The following is a 15,083-nucleotide window of genomic DNA, read 5'->3' as shown; positions in this document are numbered from 1 at the left end:
GAGACGGCCATGGCTTCAACTGGTTCATCCCGGCGTTGGCGAATAGGTGGGGTCGTCGACGGGCACCACAGGGCTGGACGGCCACGACGTGTGCGCCTTGGACTCGAAGAAGCCGACGAAGGACTCCTGGACCCAGGCGGATGGACAGTCCTCCATCAGCGGGCCGGCGGCGGCCGTGGGTGCTTGGTAGGACGAGAGGTGGATGGAGCGGTCGGGGCGTAGCGGGCCTTGGGCGGCAGCGCGGAACAAGGAGCGTGACGGCTGGGCTAACCCTAGGGATGTTTGAGATCGAGGGGAGCCTCGCTCGTCCCCATCGGAGCTCGAGGGGTTTTTTTCCTTGGTTTTTCTTCATAGGTTTTTTATCGTTCGATTCTCTAGCGTGCGAGGGGCATCGCTCCCTTCTAAAGTGGGTTTTGGTTCTCTGGTTTTGGTTGGCTTCTAAGGTGGCTTTTTTGTCGAGGTGGGAGGTGGGATCGAGAACGAAAAAAACCCGTCTCTAATAGGACGAAAATTGACCGGCGGAGACTACCAACTGGTCCATTAGGAATAGAGAAGATAATCTCTTGCATACTTTATATTATCTCATTTGCATCTACATATAGGAATACATATGTGGCAAGCATGAATCATTCATTTCAAAAAATAGTACATAGAAAACCATCTTATGTCCAGTCCTGATACACTTGCAATTTCATACTAATGGCTGTCAAGTTATATCCAATAATAATCAGTCTCACTATATTAAGACACATGCATCACTGTTAAACATCCCAAAGGCAGATAATTTAGCTTAATTACTCTACTACTTCTTTCCAGATGACAGTAGTTAAACAAGAGGAGGATGACACGATCAGTGATATCAGCGGTAGCCAAATTTCCCATGGTAATGCTCAAAAACATACTTATGATGACTACTGACTTAGGTTTCAAATCATAGACGTTATTTTATCTTACCATGATCTTCTTAACTATTCATCACAGATGAACAACTGTGTCTGAAGCACAACAAGCCATTCGAGTATCATTCATGGCCCACGCAAAGCAAGCTCAACCCCAAAGTTCAAAGGCAAGAAAATCCATCTAAAGCCTGGGAATTACATTCTCCGTGGTAAGAGCTACATTACTCTTCTCATTCCAACAACTCTCACAACAACTGCTACATGGTATAACTTTGTATAATTTAACATAGGTGAGCCTGGCATCCACTACTTAGATGAGTTTAGTCGCCACATTGTGTGGGGCAACACAGTTAAGCTCTACAATCATAATGTTCTTAGACTGCGAAAGATCATCCACAGCACCACCACGCCTGATCGCTACTATGTGTGCCACATGACAGAAACATTTGCAATAGACGGCAAAAGAATGGTAACCCTTTGCAATTGCTCTGTTCTGTTTCATACAATGACATGGTATAAAATGATATACTAACTAACATTTACTGTTATTTTCGGTACTTTGTGGTTCCCTTTTCTACGGGTTCCGTTTTCCCACACATGGATGCTGACAATGGTGAACTGCCAATCACTACTGGAGATGGAACTACTGCTGTCACTGCCCGCTTTATCAAGGGTGTTGACAAAAGGGCCACCATCACTAGACGCTGGAGCGACTTCTTCGGGTCGGGCACAAATGAACAAAGGCTAATCATATGCTTTCGCCTTCAAATGCACTTCGAAGGGACTGCGTCTGACCGTCTACTCAATATAAGCAAGTTCCAAGAGCCCCTTGTTATATAACTTAGCATTAGTATTGATGCCTACCAAGACTTCTATGTTTATCATCCTTTTGGATCTTATGTAATCACCTAAGACCATCCTATGCGTTTAACTATCATACCTTAGACTGTTGTGTGGTATGCTTTCCAAACAGCCATGATGAAAGAAATATATGCTTTCGCCTTGAAGTGCACGTAAAAGGCCTCTGCATGATTACCTATCCAATCTAAGCACATCTAGTTTATGTAAAACATGTAACATCAGCAACCATCTATCTATTATCAACGTACTTATTTTCATATGTTTTATTTTGTGTTTACATATTTTAATGCACACTCTTCCAATACCTTGCTTGCACTCGCCTTTGCCATCGGCGCAACGGGTCATCTAGTACATCTTAACAGGTCACACACACACGTATGTAGTATATATATATATGTGTGTGTGTGTGTACTAGAAGAACGCCGGTGCGTTGCAACCGGACCACATTAACTTTAAGAGTTCAATATTAATATTTTCATACATATCAAGTGATATTGGTGACCTTTTTTACCATCAAATCCTCGCACACACACGTTAGTGCATAACAATATGAATTATGTGTATTATATTTGCCACCACACCTGAGGGAATTAATTTCACATAAATCGGTCAGTCACATCTCCTAGAATATGCAAAGGAAGTGGCCCAAGTCGGTGTCAGCGCCGTCCGGCGCGGGCCACGGGCCCGCTTCCAAGTGCGTCTACGCGTCGGCCACCCACGCCGGGTCCTTCAAGTGTCGTTTCCACCGCACCAACTCCCAGGGCCACGGCCAGGGCCAGGGAAGCCGCCCTTCTTCGCCCCCTTCACCGGCCGCGGCAAACGCGTTGCCGCGGCACCCGGCCTTGCCGTCCTCGTTCTCCGGCACCGTCGCGACCCAATGATGCAGGCCAAGCATCGGCCTCAAGAATCAAGAACGTTTGACAACGGAGAGGGAAGGGAAGATCATATGCATGTCATAAGAAAGGGAGTTTATTTACTACTCCCTCGATGTATTGTTTCCTTTGTTCGGAGATTGATTACCATCCGTGAGTTAAGGTAAGGTTAATGTGATTGAGCGATTTTTCTGAAAATCAAATATTTGTTTTCTAATTAATGTGATTGAGTGATTTAAGGTAAGGTTAATTAATTGGATTTGATCTTTAGAGATTGTTCGTGATTGATTCTACATTACTAAATAACTTACTCCAGTATGAAAAGTTCTGATCTGTTCAGATTTATTTCATTGTGGGAGAGGGTGACACGAAAATAAACGATGAAGTGGAGGGAGGGGACGAAAAAATCTACGAAAAAAACCAGCGAAGGTGGGAGGAGGTACAAAAAAAACCATGGAGATGGACAAAAACACCTGAAAGCGAGACTACCAAACTACTTCATTAGGAGTAGAGATATATGTTTGTGCCTTTCGGCTGTAATGGGGTGAGGTGTACTATTGAATAGAAAAGTAAACGTACAATTACACATGCATGATATGGCTTAGTTGGTAGGTGTGTATGATATGGCTTAGTTCAATTCTTGACGCAAGTAAATTCATTTTTTTGCCAAAATATCCCACAAGGCCCACCTTGGCCCATGCGGGGATGCACAAAATAAGCTATGTGCGGCCCATGCAAGGAATTTTGGTTACGCACGGCCCATACATATGGTGATCCAGCCGTACGTGACCAAATAGGATGGACGGACGGACGGACGAAGACGGACAAAAATTAGGGACTAACCAATTAGTACCACCTCCCGTATATGTTTTATATTTAAATTGAAAGCATAAATTTTCATGAAAAGAAATGTATTGTGACGGTGAACCCCACAAAGTCAATCCGTGCTTTATTATTAGGGAAAGAAATACTAATTAGAGATACTAATTAGAGGCACCTTTCGAGCGTCTACGTTAATTCACGTCATTAAGATTAATATAGCCGTTCGATATTAAATTTAATGGTTAAGATATGCTAGAAGACTATGCCTTATTATAGAAGAAAACAACATGTACGTAGGGATGAAATCCACACGTACAAAAAAAACTCACGTAAAGAAAAATCAATTCTCACCACATAGATGAAACTCATTAAACTTGCACATTCAGAAAAAGTCCTAAGCTCCCACGTCCATGAAAGATTAGACATGCACATAAAAAAAGAGTCCAAAATGCCCACGCCCAGGTTCCCAGAAAAAGTACGTGCCTACTCCTTGCAAAAAAAGGACACGTGGCTACAAAACTAAAAAAATATGAATATAATCATCTTAATCTCTCCTTAATAATAAAGCACGAATTGACTTTGTCGGGTTCACCGTCACAATACACTTCTTCCCGTAAGTTTACACTTCCACTTTGAATTTTAAAACATATAGGCGAGATAGTAATAAAAAACTGTTCATTGGTCGCGTACGTCAATTAATATACGGTTTTGATAATTTACATGCGGATGAAAACCAATTCGCCTTCATTCGTTTCCTGTGCCGTACGATCTGTGCGCTGAGATCCGTGTGTTTCTTTGTTTTTTTGTCTGGTTTTCTCTTATCGGGCCCGTTAGTTGACCGTCTAATTTCCACTTGCAACACCCGCGTCGCTCCTCCTCGTTTCCCCTTTGTCATTTCGTACATGCAACCTCGGAACAGAGTCGAGCGAGAGATGGCCATGGCGATTTGGAGCTCCGCCTCGCCGCTCGATCCCATTGTTTTGGTGGTGACTCGTCCGCGCCCTGCCTTGTGCAGCCCCGCTTCCTTCGCCCCCCCTTCTGTGTCTGCCGGCAGGGGCTGCGGCATCTCTCGGTCCCGCACCCACCAGTTCCCCATTTTGCCGCCGATTCTGTTCGTCGGATTCTGTATTTCACCCTCGTTTTTGTTTTGTTCCTGTGATCTGTTTAGGTAGTGCATATGGGTTTGTCAGTCAGATCTGTTGCTGTGATCCATCCCCGCAGCTATTTTTTATGTAGATGTGTGAGGCTGCCCCGTTTATGAGATGGGCATTTTAATTGCTCTGCTATGCGCGTTAGCTGGGTTAGCTGGGATGCGCCTCGTTGGATCTGCTATGTGCAGTTGTTAATTCTATAATTGGTTTGTTGTTCAAGTTTGGCTGGTTGTTAATCATAGGCTGGCTTGTTTAGTTGTAGCAGTATACTGTATTGAGAGAATTCAAACTTACTGGGTGTATTTGTCCCCCTGATCTCTGGTGTTATAAACTTATAATCCCCTAGTCCATAGTGGATATTCAGTGTAACTAAGCGTATTTTACAGTGTAATTTTCTAGTGGTTAGATAGTAGATTTTACAGCGTAATCCCCGGTTGTTTTACACTGTAATTCCCAGTGGGTTCATAGTGGATTTTCAGTCTAACTAACTGTATTTACAGTGTAATTTTCAAGTGGATAGATAGTAGATTTTACAGCGTAATCCCCGGTTGTTTTACACTGTAATTCTCAGTGGGTTGCAGTGTAATTCCTTTTTTGGATTTACAGTGTATTTCTACCTTAGATTTACAGTGTATTTGTGAGTTGATTTATAGTGGATTATAGTGTTTTTTGTGAGTGGATTTACAGTGCTTGGATTTACAGTGTATTTGCGAGTGGATTTACAGTGTAACTGCGGGTGAATTTACAGTGTAATTGTCTTGGATTTACTGTGGATTTGCGAGTGGATTTACAGTGTAATTGCTAGTTGATTTACAGTGTAATTCATATTAGACTTTCACTGTATTTACAGTGTAATTATCAGTGTATGTTTAAAAATAATCTTAGTGGCCTTGCAATGTTTTTCCTATTTATAGCCCATGCCCTTTCTCTTTTTTGTATCCTAGTTTTTGCATCCTTGAGTGTGTAGCTTGATATACGATTCTTCCCCATTTCTCAGTGGAAATCCTCTTAGATGGATTTAGAACTCATAGTGGATGTGCCTTATAAGCATTGAAATCTTCTTTAGCTGGCTAGTGGTTTTTTATAGTGGTTTTGTAGTGCACTAACAGAGATGTAGACTGTAAATAAGTAGCACTGCTTTATGCTGTTCTTTATGTACTGTTATTTTTTCATCTTGGCGTCATTTATCTTTATGTACTTCTTTCATTTGCAGCTAACAACAAAATAAAAGCACTGGAAATTTGGTAGCAGCAAAATAAGTAGCACCAATGCTTTCTCTCAAATTAAGACTCAATCGTTTCTTATTGACTTTACTCTCATCTTGTAGAGTACTTCATTTCCTCTTTGAATGCTTCATCTCTTTAACTTTCTCTTCTCTGTTTTTCCTTTGCTTTCTTTCTCTAGTATATGCTGTTCTTCCTTTTGCAGGCTTCTCATGGTCCCCATTTGTAGGCTTTCCGTGGTCTTGTTTCTGCTATTTCTTCCTTCTTTTTCCTGTTGTTCCTCTGATTGTTTCCATGCATGATCTTAGATTTAGTTTCATTTCATTTCTGAAACCTAGTGAACATTCATAGGATTTACAGTGTAATTACAGTCCTATTACAGTGTAAACTCAGGGGTAATTACATTGTAATCACAGTGCATTTTTGAGCGTAACTACAGTTCAATTCCAACGTTTACACTGTAATTTCAGGGTCAATTACACCATTATTTTCAGGGCAATCACAGTTCTAATTTTTACTGTAATTAAAGTGTAATTTCTGTGGTAGTTACAATGTAGGAGTATTTTTTCAGGGGTAATCACTCCGTAAATCACTGGGAATTTTAGTGTAATTTCAGGTACACCACATAGCCATTACAGTGTAATTCAGGGGTAGTTACACTGTAATTTAACTGTATTTATGCTGTAATTACACTATAAGTTCAGGGAATTTCTAGTGCAATCTCAGTGCAATTTTACACTGATCTTTCAATGTAATTACATTGTATACCGTGTATATTGAGGGAAGAGCAGGTCGACAAGGACAGTGACAATCGGAGGACAGGAAAGAAGCAGAGGACATATGACAACTGTCATACTCTGGATGGCTGAAAATATGAGTGAAAGCCAATTGAATTTCAGTCAGATGTAAAATAGACAGTCCCTTAATATAAGTCGCTTTTTTTAGTCCCTCCGGCTCGCTCACTGGGCCGTGTTGATCGTTCCTGTCAACCGCGTGATGACTGAACTGGGCTTGGTCAAAAAGAAAAAAACGATGCAAAAAATACTTCACCTGAGCTTCAAACCCACGACCAAGGCCCTCCGTCCCGGAAAGGACGACGCCAACTCAGCTTGCTCTATTTTGTTCTGCAAAATGTGTCCCTGTAGATATAATAGTCCCACATCTTCTTTGCACTCTATCTTATCGACTTTTATACATCGGCGGACTTGTCGTAGCAAGTCAATAAACAGAAGATGGAAACCGAACGAAAGAATTAACCCCAAAAGTGGGAAGAGGGAGAAGGAATAAAGAACGAACGCTGGATGAATTTGGCCTGAAGCAACCATGCTTACGCTTTTTTTTCAACCAGTCATTGCCCATTTTCATTAATTTCTTAAATAAAATATATCAACCGTCCTTGCAGAAAGAACAAGGCAGCTTCACAGCTGGAAATCAAGAGTGCGGTGTTTAGTTTTACGGGGAAGCATCCTCAGAAATCTAGCAAATCATTCGCATGATTCTCTCACATACACTACAGATCCTTCGGATCGCCACATCACAGCTGGACTTCATTGCTTAGAGTGTCTAATTAAGGGTTTGTTCGTTTAATCCTCTCCCCAAGAGGATTGGAGGGGATTGGCAAGGATTGGTTCGTATTTTGACTTATAAGAGGTTTAAGTCCCCCTCAAACCCCTTCAATCCACTCGGATTCACACGCAACCGAACAAGGCCTAAACGGGATCCGTATCCTAATTATTAAGCAGCAAATGATAGTGTGCGTGAAACATGCAGGCAATGTCAACGAGGACAGACTGTGATGATATTGTTTGAAAAATCAGCTGTCGTCCGTAGTGGTTGGCATGTGACAGATAGATCCTGTTGATTGTCTAACGAAAGCCAACGGTGATGTCAAACTAGACTACTTAAACATAGTCAGTAAGACAAAAATGGGAAAAATATTTATATATGACTACCGAGAACACGACATCCATTGTATCTCGATTAAGCATATTCAAATATTATTCCTGTCGTGATATTGACAACATTATTAGTTTGTACTTGAATGAATAGTCAAGGAACTTTTGAGTGTTCCAAGTTAAACATCCAAATTTGTGTCGCATTTCAGTATGGGAGGCGCGTATGACTCTCAAGTTTTACCGAATTTGAGTAATATGGGTCAACTATTTGCAAAAATAAAATAAAAACGTGTTATCTAGCATATGTTTTTACCGTGTTAACACATTCACAATTATTCTATCTTGAAAAAAGGTACCTAGGTGGTAAATGAACTACAAACCTTGCTCCACATATATCGAGAAATATGTATTTACATACACAACAGAGAAAATAAATCAAAATACATTGCGCAGAATATTGACAATAAATTAGTTGGTGAAATTAGACAATTTAGTTGGTGAACTTAAAAAATTGTTACATAAGGCTCCAACTTAAGTTCTCAGCAGTTGGATCAGTTTTTTTAGGACCATGGAAATACTGACACCATTGTTGATACAAACTCCCCTCTCACACATAAACTTTGAGCTAGATATTTCCTTTAAGTGAGTTTAGCTACTAATTTTAAAGGGGTTCGCTAAATGTCAGTCAATTGAGATTTAATGTAGTCTCAATCACCTTTCCAAGCCGTTGGATACATGCACACTAAGATTATGTGCTAGGAAACTTTTCTTTGTTATTGTGATGTGGAACAGAAAGAGATGTGTGTGTGCCATTCTGGACTATTCGATGTGTGCGTGTTTTTTCGAGGAAAGAGCCTACAATCTACACGAGAAGCTTGTGTTTGGGCCAAGTCCAAACATAATATAATTTGACAAACCAAACAACCAACATTTTCGAAAAACGAAATCAACATAGCAAAAACATGTTTGCTTTCGAATATTAATAAATAACTGTATATAAATAATCCCACTTCAATGCACCACTCCTCTCACATCCGGTGATAGTGTGATGTTTATTGAGGCAACATCGAAGGACATGAATGTAGTTTCATTAATCTTTTTATGAATTGTGTACACCAAAATTGTATCATCATTGACGACGGTGGCAAAAATGAAAAGTGGCAACTTGAACGAGTCACTGAAAACATGCGAAGACGTTCTCCTTCCGGTGCAATGCACGACACATTAAATGATGCATACAAAGGTTAAAGGGAGCCTTCTTTTGAGATACAAAGACAAACACAGACTCACAAACACGTACATACACTAACACCCTAGAGAGACTGAGCCGACATGTCTTGAGACTGATGAACACACAACCAGTGTCTCGCTTCGACGCGAACGTCACCGTGCACTGAAATAATATTTCGCCTTTGTGAGACATGAAAGCGTCAAAGCTAGGTTTTAATTCTTGCTCTATTGGGTATCACCGCCCTCCAAACCATCCAATCAGAGATTGGTTCTCAGGGTTAAAGCGAAACTGACCAATCCATTTATTTGATATGAAAAAAATGAACCCTTCCAAACCAAGCAAACAACTATCTCTAAGAAATCCAACATAGTAACAATGTTTTGCATTCAAATGTTTTGAAAATTCTAAAAAAAACTTTTGGATTAGTTTTTAAACTCTCGATTAGTATATAACATTCCAATGTTTGTATGTCGCACTAAAAATAAATACACCACTCTTTCACCCGGTGATAGTGCTAAGCTAATGGAGTGCCATCAAAGGACACCACTGACTATCTTAACTCTATTCCATGATGCGGACACCAATAATCATTTTTATTTACCAACACGAAGGCGTGTTTTTTTAAGATAGTGAGTGTTTCTAAATGTTCTTGGTTTCAAAAAATATATTCATGTTTTAAATATGTTTAAACTTTTTAAGAAATGATGAAAATTCCCAAAAAATGGTTCCAATTAAAAACCAAGTTATAACTTGTTCACAAAATCATTATCAAGAAATCGCTTTTTATATAATGTTCGACTTCAAAACATATTCCAATTATAATAAGAAATTAAAAAATAGTCGAATTTCTTAAAAAATAAAGAAATATTTGTGTTGTTTTTCAAAAAGCAAAATATATAACCGATTCACATACTATTCCATGCACAACTATTCTTCCAACAGATGTAGGAAGTTAGGTTGGTTCTTCATGTCCACACTTCAAGCTCCGAACAAAAATTAGAGTTTAACATTATTACTCTGGTTTATCAGCCTTGGATATAAGAAATGGCACATGAAGCGCACTTTTATTTGCCCATTGCAACGCACGGGCATTTGTACTAGTAAATATCAATTGAAGGAATATCATTCTGCAAAGGCAGATTCTTGAAAAGGATTGTTTCACAAGTGCATCCATTAATTTTAAAGTTTACTATCTAATATGATGCTAGATAGATAAAGCCTCAATTAAGTATAACATTGTGTTTGTTGGTTAAGTTAGGAGCACTTACTAATGTACTAAAAGAGAAATATATATTATATATGGTTTGAGTAGCATTGTAGTAGTGGTGCATATACATACGCGCACAACAACAAAGTAATATAACTATATATCGAAATAATTCATACTCGCTATGTCCCTTAGTAGGTGGTGTCAAATTCTTGCTACTATGACATGAAGGCTTCATTCAGACCAGTGATGATACTTTGCGCAACATAAATGGGAAAGTAGAGGCACTCTTCCATACAATGAAGTTTATAATATATGTGTTTATATTGTACTATAATTATTTGAATAAATTAGCATATGTTCAGATGTATGATATCTGTAATTTAAGCGCTTGAATTTTACATATAAATGTAATTTTATTAATAAATATGTACCCATATAATAGCTAGGTCGTGTAGTTGCACGGGTAGATGACTAGTGATTACAATCTTGTTTGTGAGCAAGTCAAGCTTATCTAGTTTACACGTAACAACTTGTAGAACATTACAAAATATATGCTTGCTAATAACTTCTAGAACACTACAACACTTCTAGAACACTACGCGCACAACAACAAAGTTACATTACTAGTCTTATCTATCTTAAGAGACCACACAAGATTACAAACTAAGTACCCTGACAGCCATGCTTATCTAGTTTATGCGTAACAATTTGCAGAAAATTACAAACTTAGTTTTAGAAAAATAGGCAACCTAGATTACTGTTTGATCTGTAAAGTAAATAAGATGAGTCATGCGTGTTGTCACACCTTTTTGGTGGTGGAATGATAGTGCAACAACAAGGAACTTTAATGACCAGTCCAAGAATACACTTGTAAGTAGTGCCACCAAACAGAACATACCAAATTATGGTTTTGAGAAGCATCCAAGCACTTTCCACACAAGCAAATGCCAATTGTGAAAGAGATCATTCCATGGCAGCTATAAATAGCCCCGTAGCATGACGATCATCCTTCCTCATCCATCATTCTCATAAGTAGAGCACATCATTTAAGCCAAGCAAGCTGTGGTCAATACAAATCCACCATGAAGACCTTTCTCATCCTTTCCCTCCTTGCTATCGTGGAGACCACCGCCACAACTGCAGTTAGAGTTCCAGTGCCACAATTGCAGCCACAAAATCCATCTCAACAACAGCCACAAGAGCAAGTTCCATTGGTACAACAACAAAAATTTCTAGGGCAGCAACAACAATTTCCACCACAACACCCAGATCCACAGCCGCAACCATTTCCATCACAACAACCATATCTGCAGCTGCAACCATTTCCGCAGCCGCAACTACCATATTCGCAGCCGCAACCATTTCGACCACAACAACCTTATCCACAACCGCAACCACAGTATTCGCAACCACAACAACCAATTTCGCAGCAACAATAACAACAACAACAACAACAACAACAAATCCTTCAACAAATTTTGCAACAACAACTGATTCCATGCATGGATGTTGTATTGCAGCAACACAACATAGCGCATGGAAGTTCACAAGTTTTGCAACAAAGTACTTACCAGCTGTTGCAAGAATTGTGTTGTCAGCACCTATGTCAGATCCCTGAGCAGTCGCAGTGCCAAGCCATCCACAATGTTGTCCATGCTATTATTCTGCATCAACAACATAAAACAACAACAACAACCACAACAACCATCGAGCAAGGTCTCCTTCCAACAGCCTCAGCAACAATATCCATCAGGCCAGGGCTCCTTCCGGCCATCTCAGCAAAACCCACAGGCCCAGGGCTCTGTCCAGCCTCAACAACTGCCCCAGTTCGAGGAAATAAGGAACCTAGTGCTACAGACGCTACCTGCAATGTGCAATGTCTACATCCCTCCATATTGCACCATCACGCCATTTGTCATCTTCGGTATTAACTGAGAAGAAAATAACTCTAGTACTAGATATACTAGTACACTTCCCGTGCGTTGCCACGGGCTTTTTCAAATTTGTACTGATTGCAAACACGATGCATGTGAAATTTGACATGTATAGAAAAGATAGACAGTAAAAAATGAAAAATAGTTGAAATCCACTCCACTTGCAATAATTTTGATAAAAATGCAATTAGCCGACTTGTACTATGAGATCTGATCCACAAAGTAGAAAAGTGGTACAAAAACATACACCCTCCACCCGCAAGTACTTGTCGGAGAAATGGATTATCCATTCTCCGAGAAGTATTTCTGGACAGAGAGAGTACAACTATTTGTCGTGCACTTTACTTTAATTGATGGATATCACTTGCATGCCTTTTTATGCTTAAGACCAATAGTCTCACAAAGCATGTCCATTGTTATTGTTCAATAATTGAAGACCACACTTGGGAGGATTTTGTTCCCTCAGAACAAATGTTCGAAGATACTACAACCAGAAACTTGATTGCATTATGAACTTGCGTGGAAAATTATTACATATGAAATTAGGAACTTGGAGGTTACCATTTAGGAACTACTACAAAAAAGCACATTATTCCTACCATTTAGTAACCATTGCTGCATAAAATATTTCAGCCCTTTCCCATCTACTATTCATATCTCAAATGATTTAGGACAGTCCGCATCTACTTTTCCTGGCTCAAATGGATTGAGGTCCGTCCAGCTGCACTCAACTTTTAGAATATTTCTTCTTTCAAGGTCATGAAAACAATCATACAGTAAGATCAATGGTGATCATAAATGTCATTTGTAATTAAGTGATACTACATCCATCCGGAATTACTTGTCGCTCAAATGAAGCTAGAACATGATATTATTTACAATAGGTTCTCCTCTCAGCATGTAACCACTCCGCCGACTATTGCACACAAACTTTGGCCTTTCTCTCCTCACAAAAACATATGAGCTCTCAAGGCAACACGGTGAGTGTCTATTTCTTATGGATATCACAACTGTTGTAATATGACATGTCGACACATTTTCTTTTCAATGGAGTGGTGTCTAGCCCACACAAATGCAACACTTTTAAAGAACTAATGCTCTTGTTATCCATAGAGCTAGAACAAATAAACGGATTGGGAAGAACTAAATGCAACACTTTTAAAGAACTAATGCTCTTGTTATCCATTGCATACATGTAATCCTTCTAGATATTTTGCTTCTAATAAATTTGCAGTATGCTTTTAACCTACTATTTTAGATCTCCCATAGAAAACACGGAATCATGTGCTTTGGTCACCGTGCTGAAAATAATATACCTTACATAAAGAAATGGAGGTAGTATAACATTATGATCCTCATGTACAGTAGGGGGCCTTGTTGACTTTTTGTTACCACTAACTCACTCTTATTACATGGATGAAAAATGATTCTTCTTCTTTCTTAGATGGATGAAAATATACATTGGGGAGAGGATGTAGTGGAACTGGGAACGCTATGTTTAGTAGCACAAATAGTTACATAGCTTTAGCATATTGGAGTCCAAGTCTTGAAACTCTTTGACACAGTACGCCAAAGTTGATGCCAGCCCGTACTGACAACATTTAGTACAAGCTCAATTAAGAAGACAACATATTAATGTATTGAAAATTCTAATCCTGCCAATAAATGTAGACCTTCATTCTTATTCACACAGGGTCTGTCTATGTTTTACCTGTGAGGCATTACATTTGTCATCACTTTAATGTTTTTCTTCATGCAAAAAAATTGCCTTTCTATTTAGTCATATACACTGCTGCTAGTCGACTCGCTTAATGCATACAATCAACGAGAATTGCTTTATGCCATTAACTAACTATCACCAATAAAAGAAAGCTTTTGCTTTGGAATGCAGATTTTAGGCTCAAGGACCTCCAGCTCTCGGCCACCATGGTACAAGAGATGCTGAGAGTATGCACTTTAGTGTCATGAGGAAGTGTGAAATTATCTTAGAAGAATTAGTAAGTTTTTCTCTGCCATTGTTACTCCAATCAAAATCAACCCTATACGGTATATAAGGCAAAATGTCATATGAATTGGGAATATCACAGCTGATGTTTCTTTGATAGTACTGTAGATGTGTAACCCTGTTGCATGTAAATTGGGCCTCTGTGTAATCTGGACTTCAGACACTGATGCCGATTTCAGGGATGATGATACGACGTTTTGAGCAGCATTAAGCACGGACATTTTCTGAGCATCTATAATATAAATGCCCTCAATAAAACGTGTCAGATTTAATAGGTGATAGGGCAGGTCTGCAATAATAATATGTAACAAGCTTCAACATTGCACACGCAACTTTTCTTTCTAAACAAAAAAGGTTATATAAAGATGATACAAATACGACACCGAACCCTAAAGCAGAGCTCTTAAAAGTAAATAAATAAAAGGAAAGTGGAATGTGATATGCTTAAATGAGGGTTGAAATACACTGAGAGCAGATTGTTACCCTTGCTCGGATTTAACTTTTTTGCAAAGAAGATCGCCGGCACTCAGATGGGCAAGCCCAAACTGGTTCAAGATCTAAACACACTGAGTACCTTTGCCACTGCCTCGCCCTCCTGCTCCAGCAATATCAGCCATGGACTGATCATCTCAAAGATATATACGGCTTCTATGGTGTATGCAAATCTTAGGCTTATGAACAAGATATACTTGGTCAATAATACAACTTATCGTCCACTTCACCCTCAAGCTTAAGTAGAGTAGTAGACAAATTATCGTAACTGCAGTGAGTAGAATGTAGACAAGTTACCATTGCCTAGTTATGCATGCATGAGACGAGACGATGATGGATTTTGTATAGATCGGATGTTGTCTGCTGCTTGCTCTTGCAGTAGCAACTATGCTTGGACAACAACCTCTTGTTCATGTGGTCCTGCCTCCTGCAGTGGATAGAAATTATGAATATAAGTTTTACATTCGCTGTGGAATCGAACCAGGAAG

General features: G+C 39.4%; 1 pseudogene; it reads left to right on the top strand.

The window, feature by feature from the left end:
• The first annotated feature begins 11,179 nt into the window (after positions 1-11,179).
• Positions 11,180-12,467, top strand: LOC125527503 (annotated as a pseudogene).
• The last annotated feature ends 2,616 nt before the right edge of the window (positions 12,468-15,083 follow it).

This window comes from Triticum urartu, unplaced genomic scaffold (assembly GCF_003073215.2).
Source record: "Triticum urartu cultivar G1812 unplaced genomic scaffold, Tu2.1 TuUngrouped_contig_414, whole genome shotgun sequence".
NCBI lineage: Eukaryota > Viridiplantae > Streptophyta > Magnoliopsida > Poales > Poaceae > Triticum > Triticum urartu.
Note: the sequence above shows the minus strand (reverse complement) of the source record. Positions and strands in the feature narration are given on the sequence as shown.